Raw genomic sequence first — 16,112 nt, 5'->3', positions numbered from 1 at the left:
GATATTAATTAATATTATTTTAGCAAAACATCCTCAACTGTCTTAGTCGATGAAAAAAAAAGAAAGCACTGATGTCTTCCAAGCCAACATTGTCTCCATTCAATGCTCATTCTTGATGCCGCATCAAGTGGTGTCATGACATCGGTCGGCCTCTGGCAACATTATTCTGCGACAGTAAAACACACAGATTTTTTTCTCACTGGTTATTATTCTCTAGAGCTAGAGACTCCGCCCCATGAAGGAAACTGTGCTCTGAAAATGCATGTGCACAAGGCATGTTTCTCCAACAATCCTCCTCCACGTCTCTTTCTTCTAGCTCCAACAGGTAAACACGTGTTTTCACTTTACCTTGACAACCACAGTCACACGTGCAAACAGCTTTTCTGCCCCCTGGAATCTTTCATCTGAATAAATCGAAGACATGCACTTGCGTTTTTCCGCCAGTACAAGCATACAAATTCACGTCCTCGCTGCAGTTTCCGACTTTTATTCAACAAGGTTATAAACATCCTCGCAGGTCGCCCGTTGTAATGTAGATGAAGTGTTGGAGCGACAGTTATGACTCAAACTCGAAAGGTAAAGGTTGTACTTTATCAACAGGGACATGGAGAGAAGGCTGCTTCATGATTGTACGAGAAGCAATTTGGCTCTCAGAGTTGCTCAAGGGCAACATGACGCATCACTCGAAGTATGAACAATCAACGCGTGACCTTTCAATTCAAGCCTCCCAACTCACATGCCCGAGTTACAATTACTGAAGTGGGAAAATGGCTCACACGGCTGGCATGCCGAGCAACTTATTTCCTTCGTTCATACGTCGGTGGATGAATGGATGCAGACTTTCCTCCCCCTGGTGTCTTTGGTGAAATGCCAAATGAGAGGTTTTAATTCTCTGGGGTTCCGTGGCTGGACCCTGAGCCGCCCAGATAGACTGGAGAGTTGAGGTTTGTGGTAAATGAAGAGGACAGCGGTGACGCGGGTGGATGATCAAGTTATGACAGGACATGACTTTCCCTCTGATGGGAATTTACACCGAAAAGATGTGGAGCATGAAGCTTCATTTAAACAAGGAAGAAGAATCGCCGCTGGCTGCTTAAAAAAACGTCCGAAAGCCAGATGAATAACACGGCCAGGGCAGCACTTTACGATGAAATATCCATTTCCATTAACTTTCTCTAAGTTGGGAGGTGCCGCTCTCCATCCACATCTGGGTGACGCCCCGTGCTGTAAATTGGCGAGTGTTTCCCGTGAGAGGGCAGAAATAAAAATTGCCATTACCGTGATTCGATCGCTGGAACGAGAGGGCGTTCACCGGATAAATACAGTGGATATCTGAGGCTTCCTTAGCACGCCCAGATAAGTGGAGCGTGGATTCAGCAAAGTCACACGCCGCCCCTCAGGACCGAAGAGAGAAAGTCACAGCTCGCAGTCACATTTTAGAACCAAGACTCAAAAGATTTTCAGTTTTCATCTTACATGAATGCTGTGATGAAATGTGTTAAATACTCGACAAGATTCAGGAAAAAGTCAGGATTGTGTGTGTGAGGCAAAACATGGTTTCTCTAACAATAAAATTATGGAATCCATTACCTGGTTAATGATAATAATAATGATAATAATAGTTTATTAAGATAGCGGCTGAGATGAGTTTCCTCCGCAGGGTGGCTGGGCGCACCCTTAGAGATAGGGTGAGGAGTTGGGTCATCTGGGAGGAGCTCGGGGTGGAGCCGCTGCTCCTCCACATGGAGAGGAACCAGCTGAGGTGGCTCGGGCATCTGATCCAAATGCCGCCTGGACGCCTCCCTGGGGAGGTGTTCCGGGCATAGGAGACCCCGGGGAAGACCCAGGACTCGCTGGAGAGATGATGTCTCCGGTCTGGCCTGGGAACGCCTCGGGATCCCCCGGGAAGAGCTGGAGGAGGTTTGTGCGGATCAGGAAGTTTGGGCTTCCTTGCTCCGAATGCTGCCTCCGCGACCCGACCCCGGATAAGTGGCAGATACGGTGAGGAAGGTGAAGGTGAGGTTTATTAAGATTAATTATTAGTAAAAAAGAAATCATAGATGTGTATTTTATGATCTTTCATTTTGCTTGAACAAAAAAAACTAAATAAAAAGAATGAAGGTAATTTGCGTGTATCATAAATATAAATAATATAAAAGTCAATTATTCAAAATTTGGTTACGTTTTACTTGAAGGTCTTATCAAAAATGAGTTATTAATACGCATTGCATTTATAGAAGATGCTGTGACTGTTTATAACCGTGTATGGCAACTTGTACCAAGGTTTTTTTTGTATTATTATACTATTATTATACATATATTAAAGGCGCAGAATTTGAAAGAACACTGTTTTCTATTTCTGATAATACACGTCAAGAACATTTACATTTTTTTTTTTTCCTTTCTTCAATGAGTAACAAAGGCTTGACATACAGTATGTTTCTAATGTTGACAAGGTTGGCACTTCCAAGGCAGCTGTGCATTCACTTGTACTTCTTTAGGCTGCAAAGAACATTGAGTTCCACTTCAACACATCTTTGAAATCACATTAAAACACACATCAGTTTCCTGTGTTGCCGTTGTTACATCATCTGTGTTGTTCTTTTTCCAATGTTGTCTTCAAAATGTTTCTGTCATTCCAGTTAAATTATATTATTCCTTCACAAACCAAAGGATTTTTAAAGACTATTGAAATAGGTTTTGCCAGATATTGGACGGTTGAGAAATGGTTCAGGAGACAGAGAACGAATGGAAGAGTCAACAATAAAAGAAACCGTCCAAAAATAAACAAACAAGTAAAAAGCCATTAACAAAGCAGACGTAGCATTTTGCCCTGAAGGATTTCAACTGTGTGTTTTAAATCCATGATATTTTACCAAAAGGCTTGAAGTTTATTTATTCCATTATAATACCCAAGGTGCTCCCAGTGAAGCACGAGAATAAAACAAATTAGAATTATCCAAGCGTGTATGTCGGGAGCCACCACCAGGAAGTTACATTAGCGTTCAATGTTAAACGGATTTCAGCTGTTTGTTTAAAGACAACGTGAAATTCAGGCCTGCAGGAGAAGATGAATGAGCAGGGTAACATGGTCTGTCATGCTAACTGGCCCTCTGAGAACAGAGCACTTTCATTATGAGCTGAAACCGCAAAGTTTCTTTTTTGATCCCAAACAACAACACCGTTTTATCACCAGGAATACTCACTAAATTCTACAGTCACCACGAGTTGCCAGTTTTCCAAAGTCTTGGAGGTGTAGTGGGAATACGCAACCAGTTAGTGCAGGGAAAACTAGTATGCATTGTCTTCAGAGCTGCCCTCACTTCCACCTTGCCGGATCTAAGTGATGGGTTGATGGGGTTTCATGAAACAGTGTCCAGATTTTCAGAGGCCACCAGATGGTCACCAGTATGAACAACTAATTCAGTGAAGCTTCACATCATTTTTAAACCAAGAGTGCCATCTAATGGCCTCTAAAAGATCAGGACACTGTTTCATCCACCTTTAATACTGTTTCATGATACCTAACCTCGCAATCCGCCTTCTCACCTCTAGCTGTCCTTCTCTTTCTACTTCCATCTTTCTCTCTTCACTAAATAGCACACTTGATGAAGTGAACCTGCAACTACTGTTACTTCTGTGCTGTGACTCCCTGACTCCATATTTCTTTCCTTCCTTGTCACCTAGTCTCTCGGACAACTTGCTGCTAAGCTCCTCTCCAGGCACCACCTTACACTCACCTGTCCTTTTCAGACATGCTGTAAGCTATTATCGGAGCCACTTGTGTTCCTCCCTGGAAACAAGTGCTCACAAGCGACCGGTCGATGAGGTATCATGAAACAGTATTTCAGGATTGATGAAACAGGCCACTAGATGGCACTCTTGGTTTAGAAATGATGTGAGATTTCATGAATTTGTCGTTCAAGTCCAAACACTTTGCAGTGCAAGACACTGTTTCGTGAAGCCTCATCGACCCTTCAATACTGTGTCATGGAACCTCTTCAAGTGCTCACCAACCTATTCCACTGTCGCTCAAGATTTCTGTCTGTGGCTCCACACTTGATCTTCTTGTGATAAAAGAAGATATCCTGAGTACGACCGTTGCAACTACTGTAGCAAACCAACCCGAGCACGGAAAGTATATTCATAAAAGTTTAAACATGATATGAGAACCACAAGTTTTCTAGTGACTGAGTATGAGGAATCACTATTCACTTGAACGGCTCTGCTCAACTCCGCTGATATATTCTTCTCTCCAAAGGTTTCCGCATAAAACTGTTTCTAGGGTTTTTTAAATACCAGGCGAAGAGGATCTCCGCTGTGACTTACATTGAAGAAGGCATCTTTCCTCATTGCATAAAATCTCACAGGGCCCGACTCAAAGTGGTTGACATTTCCTGGCTCTCCGCGCCTGGTATTATTCATGAAAATGCAGAACATATTTGAATATCACTCATTTCAAAATTTTATGGAGTCCCAGTTCCTCGCCAGAGATGACTTGTTACACCCCGCACGACTCGATATCCATTATAGATGAAAAGCTCAGCCATGCTTGCGCCGTACACATGTTTACAACTGTCAGATGCTCCTGAGGAGTCAATGAGAGTCCTGGAGAAGAAGAAGAGAAAAAAAAATCGGAGGTGCTGCAGACTTAGTCTGGAGTGTATTAATAATGCATCACTGTAAATGTGTCCAAGTGCACGGAATCTAGAGCAGTGGGTGTTGCTTACAAGCCTTTCCAAAACACCCACCTGAACTAGTTCAGGAGCCGAAGGATGGGTTTCTACAGAGTTTGACTGCAATTGTTGCAACGAAAAAACACACAAATTAATTGGCAGTAATAAGCAGGGCAATATGGCTGCTACATTTTCAGTGACTCACGTTCCCAGGAGATACATTTTTCCTGTCTGCCGAAGAAGCTGAGTGAGTCATCTTTGGCCAGTAGCAACGTCTGTTGGTCCAGCACGGTGCTTCACATTAAAATAACTTTAAAAGGAAGTAAACACAGTCCCTCAACGTCACCATCAGGCTCCACTTTTCCCATTACTGCTGAAATATTTGCGAGGGAACCTGTGGTTTTTGGCTCGGCTACAAACTTGTGATTCAAAGATCTTCATTTTACCTCTCCAAGTCCAATAAACAGATTCTTCCTGAATTATTTTGGACTGACATGAGTTCCGAAGTTTTAAAGTGAGTCGGTCAGTGATGCATAAATCGGGTTTTTATCACTGAAACTTGTTGCAAAGGATGGCTGGGATCTGATTTGGTCTCAAGACATCACTTCCTTCACTGCTTCCCTCCGTGACCCGTCCATCACATTTAGAATTGAAATGTATTCTGTTTTAGTTCACGAAATCGCTCTTTTTGAGGATCTTTTTTTAATTCCTTTGTGGTATTTGGAGTAAAATGGACCCAGTTTTCATTCAGTGACAACAATGGTTCAAGGTAGGAGCTGGAGCTTTCCGTATCCAACAGTGTTTCACGAGAGTCCACAAAGTATAAACCAAAACACGACTATCTTAGCTGTTTTTCATCCATAAACCTGGATAGTAAACACAAACATTAGCGATCGATTTTTATTTTTTTATTTTTTGACAAAGACCTTTTCCAGGGAAGCGTTTCACTAAAAAAATTGATGCCCGATGATGATGGTTGTGTTGATAATATTGAAGATGATGATGATAATGTTAGTGCTGATGTTGAAGATGATGATGGTGCTGGTGAAGTTGATAGTGTTGATAGTGTTAGTTCTGACCGTGATGATGTGACCAGGCTTCTCATTTGGAACAGGATTGAATGTCTGGTTTCGCAGATCCTCCCTTTGGTGGAGGAGAGTAACATCTCAAGCTCTTGTTCACCGTCACATTCCCTGTACTCTGAAGATAAGTGGTGGAAAATGAATGGATGGACATGCATCAATTGCTCAACACACATGGCGACCAATAAATTGAGATTTCCCCGGAGATAAGTTAGAATCCAAATCATATCAAAAAGAAACGTATACTGTGTGCCAACCTTAAATCGAGTGCTCCCCTCGCGTCCCCCCCGCGGTGCTGCCATTTAAACAGGGTCCGACAGCAGCCAATCTGTGCGAACAAACTAAAACTGGACTGACATTTAAAACATTTGTCAGGAAGTTTGACTCAAGCAGAAAGTACACAATCGATTCCCTGATTTCAGTGACTCTTCAACTTCACAGTTTTAACCTTTTAGAAGGTCGATATGACATAGTTTGCTGTGGTTTTCCTTTGTTTTCAAAGTTGTAGCCAGGTTGACAAGGAAGTGATGGAGTACCGTTTCAGGGCGGCTAATGTCATCTGTGTGTGTTGAAAGTGTCTTTTTTTGTTGTTATCGGAGCTCCTTGTTTACCATATTTTAATCCCAAGCGCAGCACGCACTTTCTGTGAGAGACCCTCTGAAGTATTGCCAGCTGCGAAGTGAAGTATGCGGCTACAGATCTGATGGTTTTGCAGCTATTTTAATTCATTTGGGTTATGTTTATTCCAGTGCCTTTGGGCTTGTGCTCGGCAGATTTCAGCGCCATCGGTGAATGCCGATCACGACCTGTTATTGCTAATCACAACAGCCGTTCACGTGTGACAGGAGCACTCTGATGAAGCCCCGCTGACGCGTCCGCTCCTCCCGACTCGCTGCTCACTCAGCAGCAGCATGACTGCTGTGGTGCTTCTTCCAATCTGTCATGTAAAGTTTGCAGGAAAGTACGTTACAATTAAACACGCCATTTAAAGCACCAGTACTTGACAGAGCACAGTGAGTTTTCCAGGCTCATGAAAGTGAGGCCGCTGGTTCCTCAGCAGCAGGCTGTTAGCGCAGCTACCGCTCAGCAAGACCCGCCGGTCCGAGCCTGATAATCGGAATGCTCAGTAAATAGCCCAAGAAATAACTATTAAAACTAGATAGATGACCAGCCTTTCTCAGGTGTCTTTTACGCGGAAAACGACCGGATCTGTCACTGTTTTGGAGTGGAGAAACTTTTAAGTGGAAACTTTGATAAATGAAGTGCTCTCTGTCTCTCTGAGTCCTGCTACAAGTGGCCAGTATGTAAATATATCACAGACTCAGCAGAGAGTCAAGAGATTCACCAAACTGCCACGTCTCACAACAAATACATTTTTTCAACTGCCCTTTTGACAAAAAAAAGTTGCTGCATTCTGAAAAGTTTTTCTATTTTTTTGCCCTTCTTGAAGAGGTACATAAAAACATGTCTGAATTAAAATGACTTAATGCTTCATTTTTTCACATGATGTACGCTGGAGGTCTCATCATTTTGATAAAAACTTCATTGTCCATCCATGTGATCGGTAGCAACAATCTTCATCAGATCATTCCTAGTCACCACTCTTCATTGTTAATGAAAATATGTGGTCAGACACCTATTTTCTTTTAACTGTGTCAGATCCTGGGAGGAATCGCTCTTGATTTGAGTCTGCAACGTGTCTTTGTGTTCTCATGTTCACTGTCAACACTACTGTCAATGTTTTCTGAGTGCTGAGTCATCTCCGCTCAATTTGCTCGCAAGGACTTTGTAGTCGTTTTCATCCTTTGAGTTTTGTGTAAAGACGCTTGATCCAAAAAAAGATTCTGGGAATCAAATGGAATATACACTTTCAGCAAACTGCATGAAACTCGTCCCTCGGTTAAAGTCTGCGGAGCAAACTCCAGCTTTGAATGTTAAGGACGAGATATTTAACGGTAATGAATGTACCACTTTCAAGTTCATCGCGCTGAGGAAAGAGTGTTTTTACAGCTGTATTATTTAACGACTGGAGCTGAGGAACTCTGTTTTACCTCTGAACTTAACAAACGGATCAACAGAGAAATACATGAGTGAGTTAATTGACATTTCCTTAATACACCCTTAAGAGATGATGCATAACTTGAACTTGGAATTGTGAAGGATCACATGGGTTTTGAAAAGATCAGCACAAGAACAAATCTTCAAATCCCTCTCGGATTTTTTACTTGAATGTGGAATGTCATGATATTTTGGTGTTTTAGGGGGATGCAGTGGAAGCCGTGAAAAACAAACTGCGGCGAAACAGGACTTTCAGTTGAATAACGCTGACCTGGATTTGCCTTGGAGGCCAGAGACGCACAACGCTTGTTTTTAAACGTGTTTTTTTCTTAAACTATCCGTTCATCTTTTCTCTGTCGGTCACCAGGTTGAACAGGGTGGATTGAGTCACAGTATGATGAGACTCTGATCACCCGTAATATGTCTGCAACCCAGTTCTGAAGCAGGACAAGAACTACATTATGTACATGCCAGCTACTTTCTTTTCTGAAGTCACTTATCACGGATCAACATGTAGTGCCAAGGATCTTGACTGAGGGGTCAACATGAAATGTGTCTCTGTGATTTCAACCCATAACTTCATTGTTGCTATCCAGTGAGCAGCCCAGAGTCAAACGTTTATGACAGCGACAAACTGCCTCTTGCTGCCCAAACTGTTTTTGTACCTCTTGAACAAAAGACGAAACGTTGTCAGAGGCGGTGGTTGGTGAAGCCATTAAATTTACCACGACTGGAGGACGGAAAGTTTCCATTATTGTTATGTCTTCTTCGTGTCTCATTAGAGCTACGTTTCGGGTTGTAAGAGCAACATGGTTTCTGGTGGTACTGCTCCGTTCGGTCCGTATCCATAAGCTTTGTGGAAATAATAGAAATATGATATGATCTGGATCTGTACATAACATTGAGCATAAATGGACCTTGTGTCAAACATCATATTATGAGGCAGCATGTAGTTCCACTGCAGAATTTCATTTTAAAATGTGGCGTCTTTTTTGACAGGAACATTCATAGATGATATATGGGGGCAGAAGTGCAGCAGCCGTCTGTACTTAGAATTGCCTGACTAAGGGTGTTTTCACACGACAGACTCTGTCACAAGTCAGTTTTGCTTAATCAAAAAATGATGCTGGTTTAAACACAAATGAACCAGGCTTTGGCCCCAGATTCCACCTGGAGAGGTAGATTTTGTCACAGATTTATCACGTGCAGACGTGAGCCAAAGTGCAGGGAAGTGCAGTCTGCTGCGAGTAAATCCGTTGTCTAATCTAAAAAGAATAACAATGACATTTTGGCTCGCGTCAACAGTGACATTTGAGCAAGTGCTTTACACTGAATTGCTGATCCAGTTATTGCCAGCATCTCCTGGGGCTGCCTCTTCTTTGTTAGGTGCTGACCACCAGCTGGCCAGTGATGACTCATGTGAGGTGAAACAGACTTGGGCCACTCGAAATTGGGTGGGTTGCACGAAGGCCTTAGGTCGAGTTGAGGGTTTATCTTATCCTATGTGTTTGGCAGGATCAACCAAGTAGCTGAGTCAGTGAAGGGAACAAGGCGAGCAAGTGGGCGTGTCCTGAGAGAGCCTCCTGGCTGTGCCACTCATACAAAGTTTGCTACCAAAACAGATGTTTTGAATATTTATCTGTAACATTATTTCATCTGAACTGACAGGTGAGGAAAGAGGAATCGAACCACTATCTATTGATCTATGATCAAGAGCTTGGTTTATATAGTTTGGAGATTTCTTTTTCAGAAAAAAATATCGTGAAACTTTCAAAATTCTTTTCATGAATTTGTTGTTTTGCGCAACCTTATTGTTTGGTGTTTGAAACAGGACGGCAAAAAGTCCCCAATAAATACGGTGATGTGTGATTCATATATGGAAGAGGTAATCTTCATGTGTGTGAGTCGCTGGATGGGACTTTGATCATGAAAACTCTGTGTTTATTCTCCAGTGTTGTTGCTGCTGGCTCGCAACATAAAAGAGATCCTTCAGGTGCGCAAACAAAAAGGGCACCTTTTGTTAGAGATCATTTAAAAAAATCGTTTGAGCTTTAGATATTTTAAAGGAAGGATCGGGTTTGATACTTTAAGGTCACATTGTGTTTGCCTTTATAGTTTAAAGGCAAAGCTGTAACTGTCATCGTAATGGATGCAGCCGGCACATAGCAACCTAGTGACGTCCCCTAACATCAGCGCTGCCTATTCTGAGGCAAAAATGGAAGCGCACCATACGAGGCAGGTGGTCCTAATGTCACAGCTGATCTGTTCATAATATGCAACACAATGTGTTACGCATCTCATTACCACACCACCGCCATTCATTACCATGAGAAGATAGGTCTCCCTGCATCGACTGCCACTGCGACACAAACTAAAAATGAGGCTGCAAACACACCCGACGAGAATCGCTGTATTGTTGCCTCCGACAGATCGTGTCGCACACTAACATTATCCTTACAGTCACGCCTGTCACAGTGTCGTGACCACCTCCGTTATTCTTTATAATAGGCCTGCACGTCAAGTGGCAAGTACAGGGGGCTTTTCTCGCCCGTCACTGTCCTCACAACATTGTCAGGGAGCGATATTTGCATGCAGTGGGTTTCCTCTCGCTTCACTGACACCTCTTCTTAATCACTGCCAGACAACCACACATCATGCTTGAAAGAGCCGGAGGAAATGTGAAGTGAAACACGTCACAATGTTTCCTTTACTTGCTGCCAGTACTTGCTCGACCTGAAGCATTAACATTGGTGTTGAACCCTCGAGGTCTGGAATGAAAATGCCACACGTGAAGTCGGTTGGAGACCAAGCGGTTGTGTCTGAAACTGTCAGTCTTGTTGTTGTGTTTGTGAGTGCTTGTCTTTCCTGGTGTTCCTGATCAAGAGTGCCCTCAAGCTCTCACTCATGTGGGGTTGCCTTCAGTGGCTCCGCTTCCCCTGCTTTATACATGGTCGACACTAAGCAAGCTTTTCCGCCCCACTCTCCCCTGCAGCTGGTTATGCATGCGCCTCCCTGTGAATTCATAAATCCTAACATTCCCTTGGTGTGGGCGGAGAAGTGTTAGCGCTCTGCAGCCTCTCACCAAGACGATCCTGGTCCAGCTTGAAGGTGTGATTGTGCGTGTGATAGTGATCTTTAAGATGAATGACAGGAGCCTGCTCCCGATTATGAACGAGTCGGTTCATATTTTTTTCGGCTGTTCTCACGCGTGATTGGTCAAAACGTTCAGTGAAGGACGGGGGAGGAGTTACTGATACATGCAGCGCGGTCACGTATGAGCTGGAGGCACAGAAACGAAAGAGTGACAGAACGTTGCATCAGGGATTCAGAAACTACAGGCTGGAAAAGTCAAGAAAATGGTGCAAATCTGGAGTGTCGAAGACTGTCGGAAGACCAAATGTTGACAATGCAAAGTGAAATGTATCGAAGGGGTTCCACGAACAACAGAGGCGCAGACTGACAAGTGTTTATTAAGCGTGTCTTTTATATGTTTCAGTGATTTCAATTCAGAAACGGTAGTTGTTTAGGATGGATCACCTTCCAGAGCACCTTCATAATATGTACACTGGTGAGATGACGCTACGATCAAGATAGAGTGGTGTCAGTTAACCTCGTGTAAGGGTTATCTATGTTAGTGTTTTTCAACCTTTTGACACTAGTTCATTGAACAAATCCCAAGGCACTTCTCCGAAGGTGTTTCAGTCAAAGCGCAATTTTTGCTTAGAAGGAGTGTTAAACAGTGTGAGACATCCTAACAGGTTACTAGAAAACATGGTGGATATCTTCATCTGGCTTGTACTGTTGCCATACAATTCTTAATCTACCCTCTTTTGCATGGTTTTATTCGAGTTTGGGGAATTTCCAGATGAATCGTTGACATTTTTTGCCTCAGTTTGCTTCATAACAATGCTTATTCTATCTCTCTTCATATTTTGTGGCGCATATATTTGGCTCAGCTTTTAGCATTTAGCAGACTTTTAAACAGCTGAAACTTAGCTGATCTACGAGTGTCGATAAAGGCGTCACTTTACATCATTCTGTCGTGAAGGTGTGTGGTCAAGTGAGGTGCACGTCAGGTTTAAAAACAACAGGTAGTCGTGCACTCACTGTGTGAGTGTGGAAAGATAGATAGGCAAGTCTACGCATCAGCATAGATCTATAGTGTATAGAAAGAATGTGACCGAATCCATGTCACGCCCACCTCTACCTTGGACAAACTGGATCCGCTCTGCTTACCAGTTGAAAAACACTGATCTAATATGCTTTCATTTTTCATTAATATTCATTATTTACCATTCAAATAAAATACTTACAATGTAGTTATGTTTTCATATTACATTTAATTCACTGACATTTTGGTAACCCCCTTGAAATAACTGTCTGAGGAGTTGCTCTCTGAAAAGAGCCCAACTTCCCTAGTCTGTAGTTGTTTGTTTAAATATGACCTGTGATTGACTGGACTCCTTGCTGCTGTGCTTCTGAAGAAAATGGATTCCCTTGGCGTGTCGTCACATGGGGTCCCTCACAAATGGGGCGGTAATGTGGGACCCTGCTAAGATAACACTTGGTTGATCCCCTTTCTATTGTCAAAGGAAAGTTAAGTGGCGGCAAGTGACATGTTGAAGTAGAGTCTTGACACAAAGGAGACATCCTGGTTTGGAGTTTTAGACTCTGACCAAGTTCTTTATTGGCACTTTTTATGTCTGGGCCTCCTCTTCATCACCTCCTCCTCCTCCTGTTTCCTACCAACGATAAAGACAGCGTTCTTCATCAGGTCTCTGCATGGCCCCCCTCACCCACCTCACCACACAGAAGAGGCAGTGGTTTCTTGCACGGCCTCCTGGACATTTATGGCCCCGCCAATGTGTCTGTGCCTTTTTGCTGTGGCATTGTTTCTATAAGCTTCAGCCAAATCCTTCACTTGCACATCATGAAGTTGGGTTAAGATCCAGACTCAGTGGTGGCCATTCAAGTGCAACCACATGGTTCTGTGAGGTCCAAACTTTATCGGCTCTTACAAATGACTGTGTTGTAACGTTTGAAAAATACCCTTCTCTTTTTTTTTAATGCACTGTTTAATTTACAGCTGTTGTTTGCCACCAACATTCACAGTAAATAATGACGTTCTGTCATTCAGCAGTTACCGATCACGGTGATATTAGTTTTCCGAGCCATGTGGTTCCGTCATCAGTGGTATTTATTCTACTGACTTATGATTGTTCGAATGTATAAACAGCAACATCTGCTTATTTAACATCATAATTAACAGGCTTATCACGGAATTAGCTCAGACTCCTGAATGACTTACAAGTGAGTAGCTTGGCGCCATAGAAATGTCAGATCTGTCATTTCAGATTCAAACTGACGTTTGCTTTTTATAACAGGACCACGTGCAGGTTGACAACCACCCACTCCTGACCACTTAGTTCCATGAATCAGGTGAGAACCGGCTGACAAGCCTGGTGGCAGTGCTTGTGAGGACGTATTCCAGACATTTGACCTTCCCTGCACCTTAAACTTGTGGTTGGGCCGGAGGAAGCAAAAACCAGGGGGCGCACCAGTTGCACCACATCTCAAAAATCCATCTTGACAACCATGAAAGTGGTGTCTTACCTGCGACTCTTTCACAATGTGAGCCGGATGAATCCTGGCATTGTCGGCTTGGAACATGCCGTCATGGCAGTAACATGGTCATTCTGTGTTGTCAGTTGACCTTGCCATTGGGAGCGTAATGTAACTGGAGCCCAAACCGATTATTTATTTATTCACTTATTTTTGCCAAGCAATATACAGTATTTATAAGGTAGATACTTTACCATGGATAATTTCTTTCATGCAGAATATTAATCATGAACCTCATGAAGTCGTAGACTTATATGGATGGAAGATTTAAGTAAAAAAAGCTAAGGACAAAAAAGACTGCTTATTACCTTGGTGTTTAAGCTTATGCATGCATTGAACTTAAATCTGACTATTCTTTTAATATAAATATATAAAAAAAAACATATGCAATACATTTAAACAACAAAATATTGTTTATTTTGCATCAGTTTGACAGTAGCACAGTAAATCACAGTGGTGGCTATATTAATGTTTTTATATCACCTTATTTAAACTACTTTTAATGTCTTGGAAATATGTAATAAGAATTTCAAGTCCATTCAGAGCAGTGGAAACCCTGGACATTGTGTAGTGAAAAACTTCCCTGAACAAAAGCAAACAGATGCTTTTGTTTGCTTTTGTTCAGGGATTCCTCCATGTTTGTTGTTGTTGTTATCATCCTAGCTGCCACGTGTCTTGTGCATCAGTGTGATCATCAGGAGCTCCTGCACTCATATATATATATATATATATATATATATATATATATATATATATATATATATATATATATATATATATATATATATATATATATATAGTGGTATCTCGGTTTTCGAACATCCCAGATATCGAATTTGAGATTTTTTCGCTTCGGATTTCTAACGAAAATCCAGAACTCGAATGCCCCTGAAAAAAAGCCGAAACAAACATAACGTGCTTGGACCGATCAGCTGAGGTGTAAAACCTTTCCTGTCTCCGCACTGGACCGTGGTAGAGTGTCACAGGGGAGGTGCTGGAGCGCTCACTCCAGGGTTTGATGTCCTGTTGTGGGCTGGAGCTGGGACAGGGATGAGGCGAGTCTGGGACAGAGCGTGACTTGGTTTATGACTTTGTCACAGCCAAACTGCACAGAAGCGCACATTCAGAGCTGGACACGCACCGGGCACCTCTTCACTTCTGGAGAGACCTCACTCACTCGGCAACCCCTCCCACATGCAGCGGCCACACACATAGAGGAACAGCCACCTGCAGCAGACACTCTACATTCACTCCTACAAAAGACTATTTTAAGGCTTGGAACGCATTATTTCTTTTTCCATTCATTGTAATGGGAAAAATCCATTCAGATTTCAAACAAATTGCTTTTCGAATGGCCGTCTGGAACGGATTGTGGTCGGGAAACAAGGTACCACTGTATATATATATATATATATATATATATATATATATGTATAAAAAACCACACAATGGCCTGTACAAAGACATAATTGGTCCATGTCCCTGTGCTTTGGTCAGTTCATCATGAACTTATGATGATGTTTCCTTGTCAGCCATGTCTCATATTTCCTATTTATTCCTGTGATTTGCCTCCCATGATGTGTCATGTAGGTTCAGTCTGAGCGCAGAGTCATTCCCGCTGCCTCAATTAAGATAATAGCACGCCACCGACACCCTGGTCCTGGAGATTGTCTCATTACAGGGCTGGAACAAATAAGAAATGGGCTTATTTGGGCAGAAACAACCACCCGGGAAATAACACCGTGCATGTGCACTGGTGTAATTAGTGGCAGCCGACGCGGGTTTTCTCTGCGAGGTTCCGGAGCGACCTTTCTGTTCGGTGAATTCCCTTCAAATGCTCGGAAACATTCGGAAGTGAGAAATGTCATGGTCGGTAAAGTGAAGATAAAGTGGCAGCAGATTGGAGTTTTGTTGCCTCATTCGATGGTGTGATGTCATTGTTTTGCTATTCTTATTGAGGTTTTCTTCTATCAGAAAAGCATGAAGGCAAGTGCTTTCTTGTTCACTTCCTAAATGAGGTTAGAGAGAGCGTAGTGTTTTTTAATGGTCTTATCAATGCGCCTCTTCCCTGCCTGGATTCTTCATCCAAAGCTTTTAGTTTGTCAGACGTTTCCTTTTGTAGTTGCTAATTCCACAGAGCCTTTTGTTACATAACTTATTGTGTCTTCTGCTCCACAGAAATGTGGAAGAGTTGGAGGAATAAAGTCGACTTGTTTTCTTGTAACCTGCTTTGTGTATGACTTCTGCACCAACACCTCCACAACCTGTCAAAGTGACAGCTCCGGCGCTGCACCTGCACTGCTCTGACATTGTTTGCAGACTGTAAAAAAGGAGAGAAGACCGGCTACTCTGCACGGTTCCCGGCGAGTCCCCGCTCTTGTTTACAGAGAAGGTTTGGGGCTCGCACACCTTATTGGGAGACTTAAAACAATGCTGGATTTGATCTCTCACATCAATATTCCCTGCGACTCACATGGCCAAATTTAAATCCTTCTTCTATAAAACTGCTCAAAGGCCTGGATGTAACAGGCTGCGTTAATACTTCATGCACTAAGCTCTTGTAATCTTCATGCTTGGATTTCTTTTTTTTTGTATTTTCCACATTCTGCTTTGCTCTTTCTTCTTCTTTGTCTTCAGGCCTTTCTCATCAGGGGTTGCCGCTCCTGCTCTCCAT

The 16,112-nt window shown here is 42.7% G+C and overlaps 1 protein-coding gene across 6 annotated transcripts in view; it reads left to right on the top strand.

Annotated features, from left to right (window-relative positions):
• The window catches only part of lrfn1 (leucine rich repeat and fibronectin type III domain containing 1), a 200,294-nt gene that overhangs the window by 117,347 nt on the left and 66,835 nt on the right, over window positions 1-16,112 (top strand). The window contains exon 1 of one of the 6 annotated variants that reach the window (XM_053872380.1): window positions 7,504-7,848. The exons of the other annotated variants lie outside the window; for them this stretch is intronic. The gene's annotated coding sequence lies outside the window, so the exon portion shown is untranslated. Of the gene's footprint in view, window positions 1-7,503; window positions 7,849-16,112 lie in introns of those variants that run through there. 6 annotated transcript variants of the gene reach the window in all.

Source organism: Synchiropus splendidus, chromosome 8 (genome assembly GCF_027744825.2).
Source record: "Synchiropus splendidus isolate RoL2022-P1 chromosome 8, RoL_Sspl_1.0, whole genome shotgun sequence".
Lineage (NCBI taxonomy): Eukaryota > Metazoa > Chordata > Actinopteri > Syngnathiformes > Callionymidae > Synchiropus > Synchiropus splendidus.
Note: the sequence above shows the minus strand (reverse complement) of the source record. Positions and strands in the feature narration are given on the sequence as shown.